Raw genomic sequence first — 21,528 nt, forward strand, 5'->3', positions numbered from 1 at the left:
ACTGGAGAGGGACCGACGTCGCAATACAACCAGATATTTGGCAAATGTTCTTCAACACGGTGTAGATAACACGGGTGATGAATGGTGCTGCATGTGCTTTAAACTTCTCTGGGGAAGATGAGCATCTTTTCTCATTGAGATGGAAGAACCTCCTCACTGGAGATGGAAAATCTTCTTCACTGGGGATAAAAGAGCTTCTTCACTGGGGATAGAAGAGCTTCTTTACCTCGAGGGGTAATTGCTTCAAGAATTCTTTTCTGGGACAAGAATACCGTTGTCTCAACAATTTTTTTTCTAGGGAGAATCCTTTTGTTCATCCTATGGAGACGACTGCTGATGTTCCTTCCGTTGTTCACAACTCAAAGGAAAATTTCGCTTTTATTTTGAAAAAGTGAAGTAAATTCATTTAAAACTTATTTTTTTCTTTTTTTCAAAAGTGAATAACACAATTAAAGCGTCATTTTGCAAGCTAAAAGAAATTAGAGATTGCAAACAAATGGGCACAAGGCTCAAATTTATTTAATAGGATGGTAATCAGCTAAAGGCGTGATTCCATGGAGTATTTACAAAAGTTGGAAATGGTAATTATGCGGAAAAGGCTACATTGAAAGCAATAACCACTATTCCCCCTAACAACTTTGAGTTCCAACTGTGCTTGTCGCTTCAGATTGGCGATGATTTGTTTGAAGATCCTTTGATGAAGAAAGACTCCTCAGGTGACGAAGTATGGACTGATGCAGTTACTTTGTCATAAATCCCTAATTTTTGCCTAGATTGCCCTTTCAGGTTTTCAATCTACCAGGATGAATTTTTGTGTTTATTGTCTCTAATTTTTGCCTGGACCGCCCTTTCGGGTTTTCAGTCCACCGAGACGCTCATTTTTGCCTAAGTCGCCCTTTGCGGGTTTTCGACTTACCGAGCTGTTCTTTTGTATTTTTTAGACAAAGTATTTCTTGACTGCATCAGCATTCACAGGATGTGGGAGTTCATCACCATCCATGGTTGCAAGAGTCATGGCGCCGCCAGAAAATGTTCTTTTGACAACATACGGGCCTTCGTAATTAGGAGACCATTTGCCCCTAGAATCTGGTTGAAAAGACAAGATTTTTTTAAGCACGAGGTCGCCTTCTTGAAATTCACGAGGTCGAACCTTTTTGTTGAAGGCTTGTTTCATTCTTGCTTGGTATAACTGTCCATGGCATAGAGCAGTCATACGTTTTTCTTCGATTAAGTTCAACTGATCGTATCTGCTTTGACACCATTCAGCCTCTGACAACTTAGTCTCCATGAGGACTCTCATTGATGGGATTTCAACTTCTACGGGGAGCACAGCTTCCATGCCGTATACTAGAGAAAAGGGAGTTGCCCCTGTCGAAGTACGCACTGAAGTACGGTACCCATGTAAAGCAAATGGCAGCATTTCATGCCAGTCTTTGTAAGTGACGACCATTTTCTGGACGATCTTCTTAATGTTCTTGTTGGCGGCTTCCACGGCGCCGTTCATTTTTGGTCTGTAAGGAGAAGAGTTATGATGCTCAATCTTGAATTCCTCACACAATTCTTTCATCATTTTATTGTTCAAGTTTGAACCATTATCAGTAATGATCTTGCTGGGAATACCATATCGGCAAATGATGTTATTCTTGATAAACCTCACAACCACTTGTCTTGTAACATTGGCGTAAGATGCTGCTTCGACCCATTTGGTGAAGTAATCAATAGCTACCAAGATGAAACGATGACCGTTTGAAGCTTTCGGTTCGATCATTCCAATCATGTCGATACCCCACATGGAGAAAGGCCATGGAGATGAGAGAACGTTGAGTAGAGTCGGTGGCACATGGATCTTATCTGCGTAGATCTGGCACTTGTGACATCTCTTCACGTGTTTATAACAGTCTGATTCCATTGTCAACCAATAGTATCCAGCTCTTAAGATCTTCTTGGACATTGCATGCCCGTTTGAATGAGTTCCAAAGGACCCTTCATGCACTTCATGCATTAACATGTCTGCTTCGTGTCTATCCACGCATCTGAGCAAAACCATGTCGAAATTTCTTTTATATAGCACATCTCCGTTCAGGAAGAAACTGCCAGAAAGTCTCCTTAGAGTTTTCTTATCTTTGTTTGATGCCCCAAGTGGGTACTCTTGAGTTTGAAGGAAACGTTTGATGTCGTGGAACCACGGTTTATCATCGACGACTACTTCAGTTGCAAACACATAGGCGGGCCTTTCAAGGCGCGTGATTCTGACTGTAGGCATATCATTCCAATGATTGACTTTGAACATGGAAGATAGAGTAGCCAAGGCGTCTGCCATTCGATTTTGATCTCGAGGTATATGATGCAATTCAACCTTGTTGAAGAAAGTCAACAGACGTCTTGCATAATCTCTGTAAGGAATCAAGCCAGGGTGGTAAGTTTCCCACTTGTCTTTGATTTGGTTGATCACGAGGGCTGAATCTCCATATATGTCGAGGATCTTGATCCTTAAATCAATGGCTTCTTCGAGACCCATGATACAAGCTTCATATTCTGCGATGTTGTTGGTGCAATCAAATAGCAGTCTGGCGGAGAATGGGATATGAGTACCCTTGGGAGTGATGATGATTGCCCCAATTCCATTGCCAAAAGCATTTACTGCTCCATCAAAAATTAGGCCCCATCTTGATCCAGGCTCAGGACCTTCTTCAGGTAATGGTTCGTCACAATCTTTCATCTTCAAGTACAAGACATCTTCATCAGGAAAGTCAAACTTGAGAGATTGATATTCATTAATTGGTTGATGCGCCAAGTGATCGGCGAGAATGCTTCCTTTGACCGCTTTTTGAGCACGGTATTCAATGTCATATTCGGATAACAGCATTTGCCACCGGGCAATCCTTCCTGTTAAGGCGGGCTTTTCAAAGACATACTTGATCGGATCCATTTTGGAGATTAACCAAGTAGTATTGTTGATCATGTATTGGCGGAGACGTTTTGAAGCCCAAGCCAAAGCACAACATGTTTTTTCGAGCATGGAGTAACGAGACTCACAGTCTGTGAATTTCTTACTCAAGTAATAGATGGCATGTTCCTTCTTACCGGTTTCATCTTGCTGTCCAAGCATACAGCCCATGGATTCTTCCAACACAGTAAGGTACATGATTAATGGTCTTCCTTCAACTGGAGGAATCAATATTGGTGGTTCTAACAGGTACTCTTTGATACTGTCAAACGCTTTCTGGCAATCTTCAGTCCATACAACCCCTTGATCTTTGCGGAGAAGCTTGAAAATTGGCCCACAAGTAGCAGTCATTTGAGAGATAAATCTGGAGATATAGTTCAATCGTCCGAGAAATCCTCTTACTTGCTTTTCAGTTTTTGGTGCAGGCATCTCTTGAATAGCTCTGACTTTGTCGGGATCCACTTCAATACCTCTTTGGCTGACAATGAAACCCAAGAGTTTTCCAGATCTAACCCCAAAAGTACATTTGTTAGGATTCAAGCGAAGCTGATATTTCCTTAGTCGTTGAAACAACTTCAGAAGGTATTCAATATGTTCTTCTTCTGTGCTGGACTTGGCTATCATGTCGTCCACATAAACTTCAATTTCTTTATGCATCATGTCATGAAAGAGAGTAGTCATTGCCCTTTGGTAAGTTGCGCCTGCATTCTTTAATCCAAATGGCATCACTTTGTAGCAAAATGTCCCCCATGGGGTGATGAAAGATGTCTTCTCCATGTCTTCAGGAGCCATCTTGATCTGATTATAACCGGAGAACCCGTCCATGAAGGAAAAGACGTTGAACTTAGCGGTGTTATCAACCAGCATGTCGATATGTGGTAATGGAAAATCATCCTTTGGACTGGCCTTGTTCAAGTCACGGTAGTCAACACACATTCTGACCTTTCCATCTTTCTTCGGAACTGGCACTATGTTAGCCAACCATTGAGGATATTCTGAGGTGACAAGAAAACCTGCGTCGAGCTGTTTTTGAACTTCTACTTTGATCTTATTAGCCATATCAGGGTGAGTCCTTCGCAATTTCTGCTTAACTGGCGGACATTCTGGCTTCAATGGCAAGTAATGCTGAACAATATTGGTATCCAACCCAGGCATGTCTTGGTAGGACCAGGCAAACACGTCAACATATTCTTTGAGAAGGTCTGTCAACTTACTCTTGATATCAGCATCAAGCAGTGATCCAATGGTCACTTCTTTTTTGTCTTCTTCAGAACCCAAGTTGATCTTTTCTAAAGGCTCTTTGTGAGGCAGAATGGCTCTTTCCTCGTGCTTAAGTAATCGAGAGATCTCGTCCGGGATCTCCTCTTCTTCCTCTTCTTCGGCTTCGAACACAGGAAACTCAAAGTTGGGAGAGGGCATAGGGTTATTGCATTCAATGGGTTTATCAATAGTAAATCTGCACATGTGATTTATATTTATTTCAGAAAATTTATGAATGCAGGAGTGTATGCAGATTTTTCTTGAAAAAGTTTTTTTTTTTATTTTGGTTTTTTAGGATTACCATTTCCAGAAAAAAGCAAAAATAAAACATATAATGTAGGGAATTCAAAATGACACTTTATTTATGATTCATTTTTGAAACAAAGCCCTAAACACAAACTCATTTGTCTTGGGCAGGACAAAGAGGGAAACTTTTAAAACAAAGCCCTATACACAAAGTTATTTGGGCGGAACATTTAAAAGAAAAGCCCTATAAAACATCTCTCTGCTTTGGGCAAGGCAGGAGGTCAAAATAACAGCGAGGTGATTACTTTGAGCGGCGAACAACATTCGGAACGTCGACAGCCTTCCAGTAGCAACGAACTCCTCTGTGTATTATGTATTCAGGAAAATTCTCCCCAGAGTTATCTTCAGTATTGACATTGACCGCTGGTCGAGCAGGATTTGAAGGTCCTGGTTTGTCAACCTTGTTCTTTGTAGAGTTGAAACGGTCTTCTTCTACTTCTTGAAGAGCATAAGACGAGTCACAATCTTCAGAATTTTCAGGATGTACTTCCCAGTCTTCAGGATGAAGAGACTCATTGTCAGCGACACTTTCCGAGTCAGTTGTGGGACCATCTTCCCCTTCATCTTCAAAAATGGCATTTATGTGATAATAACCATCTTCAGGATTATGAACTTTGGCAGATGCATTGAAGCTGAAATCTCCAGTAATTTCAGGCTGCTGAGAAAATTGACAGGGCTGATAAACCTCTTCTGGTTGACTATCATATTCAAAGGAATCTCCCCATCCAGTTGGTTGGATATCCTCAATCGTAATCTTGTAACTTTCAGGTGCAGTGTATTTCACCATATAATCAAATTTTCCACTTGGTTGTCCCAAGGTATCCCAAATTTCTGCAGGAATAGGCTCAGTTTCTTTGCCTTTGGATTTCTCTGAAGGAGGATATGGTTCTTCCTGAGATATGTATCCCGAGTCATTGAGATAACATTTCCATTCTTCTTCAGTATCGGATAGACCTTCTTCGATGCATTCTTCAATAAGGACATTGACCTCTTGAGGAATTGGGTTAAGGAATCCTCCACTAATGAATGTTTCTTTGATCGGTCGAAGGGTTTCATCCTTCTTGGTGCAGTTTGAGAATGTTGGTGAACATCCGAGACCTGCTCTAGTTTCATTCTTGGTCGGGATCACAACTTGCCCCCAGCCAGTGGTAGTGCCATCTTTCACTACTTTTACTGCCTCTTTGTAAGAAGAGATCGATGTTTTCTTCTTGGAAGATTCGTCTTCTAAAGAGAGACCTTGGAACTGAGTTCCTTCCACATCATCAGCACCAATGAAGGAGAAATTGGATAAATGGCTCACCATCAAGGCTTGTTCTCCACTTATTGTTACCAATTTTCCATTTGTTACAAATTTTAACTTTTGGTGGAGCGTAGAAGTTACTGCCCCTGCTTCATGGATCCATGGTCGTCCTAACAGACAGCTATAAGCAGCTTGAATGTTCATGACTTGGAAGGTGATTTGAAATGTATGTGGACCAATTGTCATGGGAAGGTTAACTTCACCAATAACAGATTTTCGCGATCCATCAAATGCTTTGACTACTACACCACTGAACTTCATAGGCATTCCTTGGTAAGACAAGCGAGCAAGAGTCGTCTTTGGCATCACATTCAAGGAAGATCCGGTGTCTACCAACAAATTGGACAAAGAGTCTGACTGACAGTTCATAGAAATGTGCAAAGCAAGGTTGTGATTTCTACCCTCCTCGGGGAGTTCTTCATCACAGAAGCTTAAATTGTTACAAGCTGTTATATTGGCTATTATCCCATCAAAATGGTCAACAGTCACATCATGATCTACAAAAGCTTGATCTAAGACTTTCATCAGGGCTTCCCTGTGGGCTTCTGAATTCAACAGCAATGAAAGTATTGAGATTTTTGAAGGAGTCTGCATAAGCTGATCCACAATCTTGTATTCACTTCTTTTGATAAGCTTCAAAATTTCATCAAAGTCAGGATTGACATTGGTTCCACTGGATTGACCAACATCAATGTTTGGATTGACAGGAGTTTCCACAAGATTCTCTACTGGTGTATTGACAGGATTTTGCCCGGTTGCAGGAGCAACAGGCTGCTTTGGAGGTAGTGGAGTATACACACGTCCACTTCTTGTTACTCGACTCACATCAGCGATGTTTACAACAGATGAAAGAGTAGGCAAAGGAACTTCTTGTCCGTTCTTTATCATTGTGGCATTGTAGTTGTATGGAACTGCCTTGTCAGAGTCATAAGGAACAGGTCCAGGTAGACAAATGATCAAAGGAGCAACAGGAACCTTTGGCTTGTTGTAAGTAACTTCCATGCGCTCAGGCATGTTGAAATGAGGAACGATGATGTTAACTGTAGGCATTTCCGAGTTGATATCTGAGACTAAAAGCTCATGCGGATAACATCCTATCATGTTAACTTCATTTTCATCCCTATTTCTGTAGATCTCAATAGTACCATTATCTAGCAAAACTTGGAGATCTCTTCTCACAATCGAACACCCGTGAGGATCCACACAACATATTCTACAGGAACCGTATTGATGCTGGCGAAAATTCGGCCCTCGACAAAGAGTAGCGTGCATTTGTACCAAATCTGCTCTTGAGAGGTTGATATTATAGACTCGGTATTGGCCAGGACATCCATATACCATGTTTACAACATGCCCTCCATGATTGGGCAGCGGATTTGCTTGCACATTAGGATTCAAATTTCTGAAAGAGAGGAGATTAGATCTAACCAACCTCTGAACTTCATATTTCAAAGCTATGCAATGCTCAAGATCATGGCCCGGTGCTCCTTGATGATAAGGGCATGAGACCTCAGCTTTGTACCACCATGGGAGTTTCTCAGGTACGGGTGGTGGCGCTTTAGTTTGAACAAGACCTCTTTCAACCAGTGCAGGGTACAATTCTGTGTAGGTCATTGGAATCGGATCGAACTGTGGAGCTCTTTGTACTCGATTCTGATTATTGTTTAACTGCTGAGCCTGTTGTCGAGGCTGTTGTTGTTGAAACTGAGGAGTGAATCCCGGATTCGGTGCTGTATTAACGACTGGTGTGATAGAAGCAACCTGTCGCTGACGATTGACATTTCCTCTTGGCCTCCCTTGGGATACCATGTCAACACTTTGTTCTTTCTTCTTTGGGAAACCACTTCCGAATTTTTTGGTTCCACTTGAAGATCCACCTTCTTTAGTCAAACGTCCTGTTCGGACTCCTTCTTCTAAACGCATACCCATGTTTACCATTTCGGTGAAATCACTTGGAGCACTAGCAATCATGCGTTCATAATAAAACGGACTGAGAGTATTCAAGAAGATCTTTGTCATCTCTTTCTCTTTTAACGGTGGATTAATCTGAGCAGCAGTTTCTCTCCATCGTTGGGCATACTCTTTGAAAGCTTCATGGTCTTTCTGAGCCATGGATCGGAGCTGATCTCTGTCTGGAGCCATATCCGAGTTGTACTTGTATTGTCGGACAAAGGCCTCACCTAGGTCATTGAATGTTCGAATATTAGTGCTATCCAAGCCTGTGTACCACTTCAGTGCGGCACCAGTCAAACTGTCTTGAAAGTAATGGATAAGCAACTGATGATTATCTGCATAAGTAGACATCTTCCTGGCATACATCACAAGATGGCTTTGTGGACAAGAACTACCTTTGTACTTCTCAAAGTCAGGGACCTTGAACTTAGCCGGTATTTGTACACTGGGAACCAAACATAGCTCCTGGGCATTCTTTCCAAACAAATCTTTTCCACGGATAGCTTTAACTTCCAGTTGCATCTTGTTAAACTGCTCTTGGAGATCTCCTACAAGGCTTCGCTGATTTGTGCTATCACCCTGATCATGATAAATCTCATTGCCTCCGTAAGGAACAGTGTGAACCATAGGAGTCGGAACCGTCATAGTGGGTTGAGAAAGTGCCATAGTAACTTGAGAAAAAGTTATCCCCTGATTTGGAGTGAACTGTGAGCTCTGAGCAGCAGGCGCTTCAGTTGTGGATGTTTGAACCCCAGAAACATTATGGCGGAAACCTGTACCAAAGCTGAAAGGCGTGCCCCACCCTTCTGGCATGGAAAAAGATGGAATGCCGAATGCAACCGTAGAAACTGGAGTAGTAACCTCAGATGTTACTGTTGCTTGACCGTTAGGTGGCGGCGGCTGATTCTGTGCGGCCATTAAAGAGTCAACCAGAGTAGTGAGACTTTCCAACTTTTCCTGAAGGGTGGTCACTGTACCACGGAGCTCAACATTCTCTTGTTCAGAGTGTTCCATTACTCTTCTTCTGCTTGAACGAGTATTGTATCTGTGATCTGATTGCGAGCGCGGTCGAGAAACTTTGAGACGCGACAGCTTGACGATCTATTGGAGAAAGATCCAAAAGATAAGACTCTATACAACAGACTCGATATGCAGAATGATGTATGCAAAAAGAAATTTATGATTTTTTCCAAATATTTTAAAGATTATTTTCTTGCAAACATTTGTACACAAACTGATCTTTTATTCATTCATTTTTTTATTACAATAATGGGAAATGTTACAACATTGGAGCGTAGCTCCTTACAAAAGCAAATGATAAATAAAAAGCTAAACAATCCTAAGCATCTTCATCAGACGAAGAACCAAATGCATTGTGCAGCTTGAGCTTCATGATTTCTTTCCCATAGTAAGCTTTCAATTCGGCCTTTTCGGTCTTTAGCTTGTCAACAATATTCTTCCAATCGTCAGGAGTTGGAGCGTTGCTTGCTGAACCTTCAGGTTTTTTCTTGCTTTCTTTGATGTACCTCTTGATTGCAGCGTCTTTCTGACGAATCTTCTCATCTTTACTCATGAGCCATCCATCTTGACAGTAGAGAGTTTCTTCGTGATCTTTCACTTGTTTCTTCAACCTTCTGTTTTCCATATCGGTCCTACGAAACTTGTGCTCCCAAGCATTTTTTTCTAACCTCATCTTGGCTAAAGTGTCTTGGTATTCCTTCATAGTGGGAATGGGAATATTGGGTAGTTGAGATACCACAAGAGACATGGGTTTTTCATAATCATAAGGCATTTGAAACTCCTTTGCTCTTTTCTTTACCCAGCAGGTGTAGGCGTCCGTAGCAATGCAATTTCTTTCCTCACCTTTTTCTTTCCATCGGACGTCGTACCAAGCTCTCATCATTCTTGTCTTCAACCTTTGAGGATCTTCCCTTTCTTGATAGAAGTAGCTTTCTACTGCGAGACCAACAGGTTTAACTGAATTTGCATACCCGAGTTGTCGTCGGGCTAAGATCGGATTGTAGTTAATTCCTCCTTGTGTACCAATGAGAGGTACGTTGGCGAATTCTCCGCAGCTATCAATGGTTTCTGTACCACAGCGAGCCAAGGTATACCAACGGATATCATTATTAGTAAGAGACATAAGTCTTCGAGGCCAACGCAAACCTTCTCGGTTTTCTGTGAAAATAGGAGACTCAGGTAAGTGTGAAACAATCCATTTGAACAACAAAGGTGCACAACATACAATAATTCCACCGCCTTGGCGATTCCTATGATGGACAGAGAAATACATGTCACCAAGCAAAGTCGGAACAGGATTTCCAATCAGAAAAATCTTTATGGCATTGATATCAACAAAGTTGTCGACATTGGGAAACAGAACCAACCCATAGATGAGCAAGGCTAGTACAGCTTCAAAAGCTATCATGCTACCAGTTTCGATGAAATCAAAGGCTTTCTTTATCAGGAAGTGTGAAGTTAAACCCGGAAGGTTTCCTTTGGTAGTCCAATTACTCTCTACTTCAGATTTCTTCAAGTGGGTACTTGCTGCAATGACATGTGACTTAGGAACGGCTTCCAAACCATTGAAGGGTATTTTGTCAGACACAGGGATACCCAAAAGATTGGCATATTCTTCCAAGGTCGGTACCAACTGGTAGTCTGGAAAGGTGAAACAACGGTAGACGGGATCATAGAACTGAACCAAAGTTTTGAGAAGTCCTTCATCAACATGAGTGTTCAAGATAGGCAAAAGTTTTCCATAACTTTTCCTAAAATTGGAAGGATTTTGTACAGAAGATGCTAACTCTATCAGTTTTCCCACATCAGGCGCTTTGAAACCGTATTTCTTGGTATGCCTTTTTACTTCTTCCATGACTAAATCCTAAAATGTTTGCAAAGAAAATTTCTCTAAATCTTTGGAAAAATCATGTTTTTATGGAAAAAATGGGTTTTTTTTGAATGTATGAATGCGTGGATGCATGAATGCCACATATTCAAACATGGTAAAACAGACATGGTAATGGTAACGCAAACATGGTACACAAACATGGTAATTCAAACATAGTACACACAGGTTCAAAGGTCCAGCGTCACGAGCATGAGGTCAGAGAACCAAATAGGGATAGATCTAGTTAATCACCTGTACAACATGTTCTACTGATACGTCAGAGTCTACATTTTTCTTTCGGATATTACCGGCTTTCACAACTAAACTGATGAGCCAGAAATATTCTCAAGAAAAACTCGTCTGAGTGTGGTTCTCCGCATGACAACTATCCAAGTCTTCACCTGGATCGTTTCTGCACCACGTCCTAATAAGGCCAGGATGGGTTGGGGTTCTACGGTCTCTCAGCTTCTACAGTTCAATGCGGCAATAATGTCTTCGCTACGAAAGCATGCTAAACATATATTACCAACAAGGAACCTCCACTGAGCGGAAGGATTCTCAAGTGCGCCTGCACATGACTATACCCTCCACCTAATTTCTTATGTGTACTTAATCCGGGTTAGGATTTGTCCATAATGTATCACTTGTAACAGAACCACACAAGTAACAGAACCAAAGAATCACACATGTAACAAAAATTAAAATAAAAACAATAATTAGAAATAACCCTTCCTTTGGAAACAATAAAAAGATGATCCCCAGTGAAGTCGCCATTTTTCTGTCGCGGGCGAAAAACCGTTTTGTTCCTCTTTTTTGTGGATGAGACACCTGATGCCTTCTTTGGGCTCGAGTGCTCATAAAAAATGATTTTTCTTTTGTATCGACCAAACTTTTTATTATTTCCAAAGGAGGAAAAGGAAAAAAGCTGCAATAACCTAAAAGTGGGGGGAGATCTTGGGTAAGAGGGTTGGTTATACGAAGGGAAGGTATTAGCACCCAACGTATCTGTAGTACTCTACAGGGTTCTTTATTGTTTTTCATTCTATGTTACGGTGGAGGTTCTGTTGTGAAATAGGTGGGACCTAAGGTGTTTGTTTGATTATGCTCGCAAAGATCATCGCGATCCTCTGCATACATATCCCTTAGAGGGAATCAGAGCATCTGTAGCTCGGGGTCTACGGGTGCTAAGGTTTGAATGGTTTTTTGTGTTTTGTTTTGCTCGCCAAGGATCGACCTTGTGCCTACGTATTCTCAAAGGGATGTTGAGAAAGTCAGAGCAATCGTAGTTCCCACTTATGCTAGTGGAAGCAAAGGAAAATAGACAAATGTCGTCTAAATGCTAGATGTATCTAATCTATATCATCACATACATCTGTTTGTTTTTTGTTTGGAAATCTTTTCATTATAAGCCCGGGGCCATGCCGCTTAGGGTGCTTAGAATGATAAAGATGTTTTTGTTTGTTTAACCAGCCTTGTGGCAAAAGTTTCAATGAAGTCAGCCTTGTGACAAAAACTTTGATTAATCAGCCAGCCTCGTGGCAAAAGTTTCAATGAAGTCAGCCTTGTGACAAAAACTTTGATTAATCATCCAGTACGGTGGTAAAACAGTTTGATTGATTAGCCAGCCTCGTGGCAAAAAGTTTGATTGATTAGCCAGCCTTGTGGCAAAAAAGTTTGATTGATTGATTGTTTGTGATGATATATAAGAGATACTCCTAGCATAGAGATGAAAAATGTCTAATCTCCTAGGGTATTTGGTTTTGGATATTGGGGGATGCTTATAAGAAGCCCGTGGGTCCTTGTACGAAGCCCAAGAGGAGGCTATCCGAGGGTCCTTGCATTGTAAGCCCAAGAGGAGGCTATGGGAGGGACAATCGAGGGTCCTTGCATTGTAAGCCCAAGAGGAGGCTATGGGAGGGTCACTCGTTTGTACAAAGCCCAAGGGGAGGCATGGTATAGTTGGTTTGAGCTCTTAGAGCGATTTCACCGGGAAACCATACTCTATGTCCTAACCTAAACTAGGGAGATTCTTTGCACGAAGCCCAATAGGAGGCTATGGGGAACCTAGTGTTGTACTAAGTTGAATAAGCATATAACACAATCACAAGTATGAACAAGTACGAACAAACATGAACAAGTACATGAACAAATATGAACAGTTATACATATATGACAAAGTGTGTGTATATAATGGAGTTTATGAAGGAAATATACCTGTAAGCATGATCCATTTGTATACACAGGGGCTCGGGACTTACACTTGGGGAGAAGTCCACTTGAGTTTATTCAAAGCTATGTAAACAGGTATTTACAAAGGGGCTTGGGACTTATACCTACATGGAGGCCCATGGTATTTTTTGGGAAGATTTAAAGAAACCTTCATTTTTGGTTTGTTATTCAAAGTTAAAAAAACAGATTGAGATATGTACAAAAATGTGCGTGTACAATGAAATACCTAATTTCATGTACAGGAATGGGTATGTACAAAAGGGCTTGGGACTTATACCTACATGGAGGCCCGTGGTATTTTGAAAAGTTTTGTTTCTTTGAAGTTTTGTTGTTTTGAAAACAGTTTGGAAAGTATTGTTTTGAAAGAGTTTTCTGTACAAAGAAAAACTGTATAAAAGAAAAAAGAGTGGGTCTTATACTCTCTAATATTCGAGAGGCCCCTGTTTTATTTTCATAAAACAGGGTGGATGGTTTTGAAAATGATTTGAATGTTTGAAAAGATTTTATTTTGAAAAAGTTTTATTGTTTAAAAAACTGTACAAAAAGAAAAGAAATGGGACTTATACTCTCTAATATTCGAGAGGCCCCACTGTTTTGAAAAACAATGGATGATTTGAAAGTGAATTGATTATTATTGTGAAAACAGTTGATTGAGTTTTAGGCTTACCTCGAAGAATGAGAAATTTGGATTTCTGAGTTTGAGGTGTTACCGTGATCTTCAAGTGATGTGCTTGGAATAAATTAGGATCTCAACAGATATTAAGCATCCACACCAGCAGAATAGAACGTCGAATAAGCTCACAGCTTTCAGCATTCCATGATCATCCAGTAATTGTTTAAGGACTCCTACAGCAAATGGAAGACCAAACAAAACAGACAAATCCAAAAGACAACAGAGAAATAATCTCGAAGTCTCGGATAAAGTGAGAAAATTCAAGTAATGTGCAACAGTAATCAAATAAAATTTAAATGATTAACTATACAACAATAATATAAAAATATCAAATTTAAATGAAATTAATCTAAGAAAGATATTTTTTGTGATTTTTTCATGAAAAGAAGAAAATAATTAGAAAACATAAAATTAAATATGCATCTAACATATTTTTTTTTGGTGTTTTTTAATAAGGATTAGAAAAGAAAAATAAAATCCTATATTAAAATAAAATGCTTAGTTTTTTTTTTTATGCAAACAATTTTCTTAAAGAAAACTAAAAGAAATAGTTAAAAGAACTAAACTAAATAATTGGGCCAGGGGGTTTGAAATTCATTTGGAGGTGTGCAGCCCAATTGAGTTGAAAGATAAAAAAAAAGTTGGACCGGACCGGGTCGGGTCAATGTGACCCGGATCCGCCCATCTTCTAACACACAAGGATGGGTTAAGAAAAAAAACCCTACGAATCCAAAGAAAGAGGCAGCGCCTCACCCTCTCATTCTCGTTCCTCTCTCACAGTAATTTCTGAAGAAAAACACAGAGAAACAATAAACCATAACTCACTTTACTCTCTTGGCTTCTCACGATGATCAACAACAACAACATCTTCTCTTTCGTTTTCGTTTGCTCTCTTACTGAAGAAAAACAACAAAGATTCTCGGTTCTCCTCTCGGTTTGAACAACGACAACAACTGAAGCCTTCACTCGAGATCTCATCATCTCTCTTGCTCTCAATCACCGAACAAAAACGGTGACCTTCTCAAATCAGCAGCGAACAATAATAACAACATAGCGACTCTTTCTCTCTCTCGCTGAATTTCTCTCTCACTCACGGCGGCTATGGAGGAGCTTCAACTGTAAACTGATTTTTTTCACAAAACAGAGGTATAAACCCAGGTGTTCTTTGCTCAATTTTATTTGCAATTCGTAACAACAACATATGCTTTCTCTGATTTTGGCAATTTTTGTTCTAACAGGAAATTACGTTCAGCAACAACAAACTACAATATTAGAGAAAGTGTGAAGACTTACCTACGGCGAGGAGATTTTCACCGGATTTTTCGTTGAGGTAAGCTCCTGGTTCTTTGAGCTTCTGAGAATTTATTGCTTATTGATGTTGCTGAACTGCTTCTGAATTGTTCGCGAGTTGCTGCTGCAGATGATTGATTCTGAACCGCGAGTTGTTGTTGACACAACTGTGGTCCTTGCTGAATTTTTGTATTGATGTATGTATCGAAATCTTCTTGTTGGCTGCAAGTTGTTATTTGTTGTCTTGCTGAATTTTGCTTTTACTTACAGCAACAATAACTCAATCTCTATGTTTTCAATTTCCAGCTATGCACAATAATAACATATTTGCAAGAATGATTTAAACAATAATATTTGAGCATGAGGATGAATACAACTTACCTACGGCGAGGAGGTGTTCGCCGGTTTATTGTTGAGGTACGCCTTGAATTCTTTATTGTTACTAACAACTTTGAATTGTTACTAACAATTTCTCTAACAACTTGCTTGTTGTTGTAGGCTTTTGATGAAGATGATACCACCTCTCTTTGGATTGTGGGAGACTTGAAGATGGACTTTAAGTTGGAACTCTCTACACCAAGGTATGAAGAATTTCTTCTTCACCACTCTCTTTCAAGAAATTTTGTAACTAGAAACTCTTATTTTTTCCAAGTAGTTTTCTTTGGTTTGAAGAATTTCTCCTTCTTACCAAGAAACATGAAAACTATAAGAGAAGAGGGAGAAATGAGAAAGCTAGTAGTATAGTAGCTTTGGTGTGTTTTTCTTCAATGAGAGAACTTCCTATTTATAGGCAAAGTTAAGGGAGTGTTTGGCAATTGGTAATCTTGATTGGCAAGTTTCAATCATTGCAAGATAAGAAAAAGAATATATTCTTCATCATTGCAAGAATAAAAAATAAGAATAAGAATATTCTTATGCAAAGATATTTTTCATGATATAAGCCATGTGTGTAAATTTTTATGTCATTTTATGATATCTCTAAGTTGCATAATTTTATGACATAAAAATCTCTCTTTGGCTTTCTTTGACTTTTGCTAATTTCACCCCTCTTTTTGTTTCTTTTTTTTTCATGTTGCATGAGGACCTTGAAGAAAAGCATGAAGAAATTTGATCTTGAAGAATGAAGACTTGAAGAATTCAAGAATTGCATTTGAAGTTTTATTTTTATCTTTTCCTTGTAATTCCAACTTTGTATGAATGAAACTTTGTATTCTTGCAAATGAATGGAATTTTGTAATTCTTGAATTTTGGATAAAGTCCCTTTGTAATTCATTTGTTCCATGTAAAGAAACATCATTTGTAAATGCTTGAATTTCTTTTTAGAACTTGAATGAAATTGTTATTCAAGCATGAAGCTTTGAATTATTCTTGAATGATCTTGAATTGAATTTGAATTCCTTTTGAATAGAAAATGATAGGAAATCCTTTGAATTTTAGGCCTTGAAACATGTTCTTGCCATCATGGATCTTTGAAATAATATTGAACTTGAAATTCTTGAATCCATGGTCTTAGAATTATACTTGAAGCAATTCTTTCAAAATAAACTCAAAATGGATAATGTCTTCTTTTTTTTGCAAACCTTGAAGAAATCCTTATGGATGATTTCGAATTTGTTCTAAATTCCAAGCAATCCATATGAAACACTTTCTTTTATCAATGACAAATCCATATGCCGATTCCTTGAACAAATTCCAAACTAATCTCTTGAATCGCACAAATTGAAAATGGCACACTTCAAATGAACACAAATTGATGACTATGGATCTTGAATTGAGACACAATTTCCATTGGATGTCGTCATAGGGATTATTTGAAGATGATTGAAACCTTTGATTGACTTCCTGGGGATTTTTAGGGTTTCCCAAATGTGATCCCTGATTTCAGTCCCTGATAGTTCAAAAACCCTAATTCTGATGATTTGAAATTTCACTGTTGATCAATCCTTGTGTAGGAGATGTCTTGAGCCAATGGATTAGGTCAAAATGATACACTTGGGGTCTTGAGGTCATGTCCCAAGTCATTAGGTCAAACTCTGAGCAAAAATCAGGAGTATGCTATCTTCAGTCAAAACTCTAATTCAGTCGATTCAGAGCCTTTGAGCTTGTTGAAATGAATCTCTGAGGACCAAATGTTGATTGTTGATGAAGATAGTTCTTTTGAGATGGAGGGAGAACAAAACCCTAGTTGATTGTTGCTTGTACTGATGAGTGATCTCTTGTTTAAACCCTGCTGAGCACAAGTAGCAAACACAAGCTATGCAATTTGTTAGAGATGCAAATGATGCATATGCAATGATATAAGGTGGTATCTTAGGTCAAAAATTGGGGTATGACAATAACCAACCAGAACATCCTAATGAACCTATGGATGCAAATGAAGAAGAACTCAACCAAGGGCAAGCTGATGTCAACCAACCTCCTCAAAACAACCCTCCTCCTATCACTCTTGATGCCATGTATGCTGCAATTCTATGCCAAGATCCACTCGTTCAAGCTATGCAGACAAATCAAACTGAAACAATAAGGCTCATTCGAGAGATGCAACAAGAGCACCGTGACTATGCTATTAGGAACGAAGGTCAATACACTGAAATTGCTACATATTTGCATGATCTTAACATTCGTGTAAATGACTCTCCTCCTGATAGACGTCGCCGTGTTCGTACAAGAGGCGCAAGCAGTTCTCGAAACCGCAACACTGCGGAGTAGTTCTCATGCATTGAGGACACTGCATCATTTAAGTCTGGGGGAGTCGTATTACTTGCTTTAGCTTTATTTCCTTTTAGTTTATTTCCCTTCTTTAAGTTTCATTTCCCTTCCTTGTAATGTTTTTTCTAATTCAATAAAGAATATTTATGGAATTTCAAGTCTTATATGTATAATTCCGTAGTTATTACAATTTCTTCCATTTTCTTGAGCCACATAAAAAAAAAATTTTGCTCCTAAACGATAAACGCAAACCCCACACGTTTGAGAAATACGAAGCTACTCAAACACTCAACGCATAGAAATTGAATCAAGTCAATATCCTTATTGTCCCAACATTCTAAAACCCCCAAGTATGCGTAACCGATTTGAATACCCTTTATACCGAAACCATCGACTTTAATTTTTAAAGTAACCCTTAGTAGTTTATTCTAGCAGTCGACACCGTCTTAGATACAAACTACGCAGAGAGTCGATGAATATAAGTGTATGATCCTTATAATAATAATTATGTGCTTAACCGTAACAAGAAATGTGCCTACTAAGTAAGGTGATCCTCACAAGATCATTTAACCTAACGGTCGCAAATCTCAAATACAAGAGAATTTAAAAACACATTGTTGATTGGTTCAGAAGTCATCTGGTACTGAACTTGGTAGGAAGGACTATTGTCCGATTCCCACAATCTACAAATGAGCGCTAAGGAGTATACCACATAATTGTGCCAGAACTCCATAAGAAGGATCATAGTCACTAACCGACTACTCTGCTATGTGCGTGTCAAGATAAAGGGCTTAATGTGATTGCGCGCGAATGAAAAGGGTAAAACATGATGACGAGTCAAGGATAAGCTATAATGGCATGATTCGGATTGGTATGCATACTGGGAGTTGTCTAGTGTCGCTACTATAAGTCTATTACTAAGATCTGCATCTTTATTTTCAAACAAAAACATTATGTAGCTGAGTATGACCGAACGACGTGGTGGAAGCGTATTTCATATCGCTGTCCTCCTATCTTTACCTTATTATTTTGCTTGAGGACAAGCAAAGGTTCAAGTCTGGGGGAATTGGATAACACGATTTTATATCGTATATTTAGCCTAAAATCCATAGACATTTATAGCATTTTCCGTTAATTATGTTGATTTATTATGATATTACGCGAATTTTTGCTTTGTTTCAGGTTTTACGCTCTTATTATGACTATTTGTGAAAAGGAGAAGAAATGGAGCTAAAACGACCACTATTTATGCCTAAAAGATGAAAAATAGGTGCTGAAGTGAAAAGGAGGTGCAAATAAGACCCAAAATGTGCAAAGCTAATGACCCAGCCCATGAAGGATAAACTGTGCGTGGCCCAAATCACACAAGCAAGTGGAGACGCACGTCTCCAACGTTCTTCTGCCACGTCACCAAGAGGAGACGCCCGTCTCCAACCACTCCTAGATTCTCTCCACTTGAGACGCACGTCTCAAGTCGTGTGCTGAGTCTCCCTAAAGAAGTGGAGACGCACGTCTCCAAGTCCCAGTCTGAGAAGTCCCTACTTTCACGCATTCCAACTGCAAAGGCTCGCCTATAAATAGAGGCAGCCACTTCACTTCAATCGGTCCGATTTCCTGCTAACAAAGTGCTGCCGAAATTGTACCGTGCATTATATTTTCTGCCTTCCTTTAATTCAAACAGTTATTTTCTCACAACGAATTCTACACCGGAAATTGTTGTGAACCTTTTATAAATCTAGCCTTACGTTAGATTTATCGCATTTTATTTTCCTTGTTTTATTTTCCGTCCGTTTAAATTCCGAAGAACGATCCAGCCAACTTGTGGTGGAAGTTCAGTACTCGAAGATTCAGTTTCAATTTATTTAATTCAGGTTTAATATTTACTGCCTTTATTTATATATTTATTTGCATGATATATTATTTGCCAATTAACATGCCTTTTATTATAAGCCAAATTAATTCATGCATGCTTAACTGTATTAATATGTCTGGCTAAATTAATAAGGTATCGGTATGTAAAGTAAGTTAACCGTAGGGATCCGAAATAAATTGGCTTAATTATGTTTTGTTAATTATCACGTGTTTTTGGTTTGTATGTCTAATTTAATTAGTAAGTCTTAAGAACAATAGAGCGAAAGTTTGAGATCTTAAGACGGTCAAAGATTAAAATCAATAGAGCGAAAGTTTGAGATCTTTAACTGGATAGTAGACATAGGACATTAGTTTTAAGGATGGCGAAAGCGTATTAAAACTAATTAGAACTTATTTATTTTAAAAAATTGTTTTTACACCCGAGCGGGATGGCGAAAGCGTACGTTAGGGATATTAGCATGTTCCGAGTCAATAGAGCGAAAGTTTGAGATTAGGAGATTTAAATAGATAACAACTTCATAAAACATGCATTTTATTAATTACGTTGTTTCCAAAAAGCTTTTCTAAAATCTAATGGGATGGCGAAAGCGTACATTAGGATTAGGATAGTAATCCAAATCAACAGAGCGAAAGTTTGAGACGAGGATTTTTAACCAATTGAATTAGTAAAGATTTTTAATCGAATTATGCAAAAGCCAATGGACCTTCGGATCACCTTAAGTTAAACGAAATACATGCTGATATTTGTCTTTTATTATATTCTTTATTTCTCACAATCACCTTCCCTTAGGAACAATCGAAATATTAGTAGCCCTAGCTTTACATAGTAACCTTAGATAACGGTAGATCGATTCATAGTCCCTGTGGATTCGATATCTTTTACAACTACACGACACGACGGTGCACTTGCAGTCATCAGATTAATAGACACGTAAAGTCGCGATCAAAAGGATCGTAAGATTTGTCTTAAAGAAGACTACCTAAAAAGGTGTGGTGTAATGTATCAACCAATGTGTGTAATGCATGGTTTATATGTATTTGCATGACGCTCCAATGATAGGTTGTTGTTAACCAAAGCGTATATAGCTCGCTGGAGTTGTAGGTTTGTTGGATGCTAGTGCGATTCCCCAATACCTGTTTTTTGAACTTTGAAGATCATAGTTAGGAGAAAGATTGGTTCGAGATTGTAAAGTGTGAGAACGCCTTTTCCTTATGTTGTGCGCCTTGCCCCAGTTTGGCTTTTGAATTACTCCACGCCTTTGAATTTTGTAGTTCTCCACGCCTTTAACCTTTGAAATTCACACTTTTAACCTTTCTGAGGTTCTCCACAGCTTTAACCTTTGAGGTTCTCCACACCTTATGGATTTGATATCCAATGCCCCAATGTTTATTGGAAAAGGTGCCTATGATCTCCAAGCCGTGAAGGAAATGCCCCGAGAAATATCCTTGTCATATGCTTCGACGTTTAGATTGAAGGGTATGCTCTTGATCTCCAGGATATGGAGGGCTATCCATAGTGTTCTATCCTTTTGAATTTGCATTCTTCCCATGTTTGACATGCCCCTGTTTGTTATTGCAATGAGGTGTGCCCCAAGTCGATTGAACCTTAGAAAAGAATGCCCCTAGTGAATAGGATGTTTGATTGCATGCCCCTGTGATCCTTGAAATTTTGCCCCTGTTTAGGAGAACCCTCTAGATGTGGTCCCCCCCATGCAAAGGTCTTTATTAGAAGTGATCACCCTTGATTAACCTGTTTCGAGATCTCCTCGATGCTGAGCGTATGTTCGTAGATGGCGTTGTACCCTTTGAGGAGTAACTCTAATGCGATGCATGTGCAAGTTTTGAAATCGAAGTCCGTTATGAATTAGGACTACGTGATTAGAAACGAATGCTTGAAGAAGCGTAGTGGTTAGGAACAGTTTTAACAAACATAGGAGTCGGTATAACAAAATCCTGCTTAATATGCTTTCGTGGTTAACCTTGCCTCAATTAGGACTTTTAAATGTTGCAGCTTGGCCTGGTTCACAGTTTTAAGAAACAATGGATTATAAGGCTCAAAATTTATTTAACCCACCCCTTTCTCCTTGATGTTCTCCAAA

Source organism: Vicia villosa, linkage group LG1 (assembly GCF_029867415.1).
Source record: "Vicia villosa cultivar HV-30 ecotype Madison, WI linkage group LG1, Vvil1.0, whole genome shotgun sequence".
In the NCBI taxonomy this organism is placed as follows: Eukaryota; Viridiplantae; Streptophyta; class Magnoliopsida; order Fabales; family Fabaceae; genus Vicia; species Vicia villosa.